The following is a 2,154-nucleotide window of genomic DNA, read 5'->3' as shown; positions in this document are numbered from 1 at the left end:
GACCATCACGATCACCTGCTACTAATTAAGTCTCTCCCTATTTAAACCCCTCACGTACCATCCTCCAGTGTTTCCCATTTAGCATACTGTGGACTAAAGCTGAGCCTGTCTTCATGAGCTTCTCCACATCTGTGTTTTTAAAACTTTTTGGCAGTGACTAATATCCTGCCTTTTTATCCCTCACCCATGTCTTGCTCAGGTGTCAATATGTCACATAACTAAATTAGTGTTCTATTATTTTCTTAGTTTGTACAAGAAGTACAAATATGTAGCTATCTAACATTTATAATGTGTATTGTTTCTTATTTTGTTAACATTAAAATGTAAAACCAAGTGAAAACATTTAAATGTAAAAACATGGTTTGACACTGCTTTGAATCTAGTGAAAATACTAGAAGCTGTCAACACCATGACCTGAGCAGTCTGCATTTAACACATAGAGAGAGAGCCAGAGACGATGTACGACAACAACCAAAGGTATTCAGATCTTAAGGGAATCCTTTTACTTAGTCTTCAATTATGCACTCCATAGATGTCATGAGGGACAGCCTCACAAGAAAGGAGGCCTGGTGCATGGCATGCAGTGGTGCCTATCATGTGAACACAGAGAGACAGAGACAAGGTAGGAGACAACAACCAAAGGTGTTCAACTGCTGTCAGGTCTTTCTCAGTAAACTTCAGAGAATGAAGTACAGGGCAAGCACTTGAACATGCACATGTTCTTCCCTGGATACAGACACTTTGCCTCAAAGACAGTTGCCTCACAGGTTTGTTCCAAAATGACTTCCCTTGTCCCTTATTCCCTTATGCAACAGGAATTGAAAAGAAAGGTGTGAGCAAGTATACCCTCCACTGACAAGCTCCTGTTGTTTAAGTTTGAATGGATTCTGTGACTTGAACAAGTCTGCTCCTTCTCTCATCCAATATAGAAATTGCTCACCGAACTACAATGAGTGAACAAGGTCTAATGAACTTGCTGTGAGAATGATCTCAGTAATTAACTCAAAAAGGATAGGCTCAGAAGTGATTTTTTTTTTTTTAAGTAGGAAGGATTTTGATATTTCAAGCTTGCCAGCAGAACTAGCTAGCCTAACCTGGGATGACAGCCAATGCACAGCATCACAGCTGGGGGAAACGGATGTGAAATGTCAGTTTAATCGGCAAGGCTCAAGGCAACAGGGTCCTGTCCCTTGACTTAGGTTGATCTAGAGGTATTTCAAGAAACTTATCAAGCGCACTTTAGTGGCAAAGAACAATATTTTCACTTGAACAGGGACCACAGATTAAAAGTCTGATGCTCTACTGACTGAGCTATTCAGGAGAGAAGCAATATCAGAAACATTACAAGTGCAATGTACATGTATGCAAAGAAAATTCATGTGTATCGCATTAAGATGTCAATCTGCCTATGGAACATAACACCTCTTACGAGGCTCGATTTTTGCTCTCAAGCTGCGATGGTTTTGTCATGTTGTCTAAGAGAAGAGGCTTTGGTCGGTGGAGTGAGTCTTTGATAACTAAGATTGTAACTAAGATTGAAACTGCTCACCGCACTACATCGAGTACACAAGGTGTAATGAACTTGCTATGAGAATGATCTCAGTAAGTAACTCAAAAAGGATAGGCTCATCATGATGCATTAGCTAACAATCGGCACTCATACACAAGTGTGAATGTTCAACATTCATTCAAGCATCTCGAGGTCACAGTCTGTAGTGTGTACAAAAGGAATCTAAAGGAAAGGTTTGACCAAGTGCTATAGAGCAAGAGATATAACTTTAGACTCCATTTGTAACATTAGAAAAAAGATGTACATACAGTCCATTTGTTTAAAATGTTCTTTGATGTGAAGGTCATATTATTTTGCCCCCACTTACGCAGAACTTGATTGTTGGAAGAATACAACAGGGGAACTTTCAGTTGTACTTCACATGACTGACACTGTGTAGACTTTAACTAATGTACAGTTGTGTAGCTTTAGAGTTGTGTACAATTGGAGCAAGTGACCTAAGCAACATGTATTGCATACACAGTTTGCCTTAACAAACCTATCACTTCATCATGGTCAGAATATGTGTTATAGATACATGTAATGCTTCAGCATTGCTACTAGTTCTAATACACTCAAACTAGTGCACCAGAGTGGGTGATGGT

The sequence above is a fragment of the Electrophorus electricus genome, unplaced genomic scaffold (genome assembly GCF_041902795.1).
Source record: "Electrophorus electricus isolate QZ-2024a unplaced genomic scaffold, ASM4190279v1 Scaffold74, whole genome shotgun sequence".
Lineage (NCBI taxonomy): Eukaryota > Metazoa > Chordata > Actinopteri > Gymnotiformes > Gymnotidae > Electrophorus > Electrophorus electricus.
Note: the sequence above shows the minus strand (reverse complement) of the source record.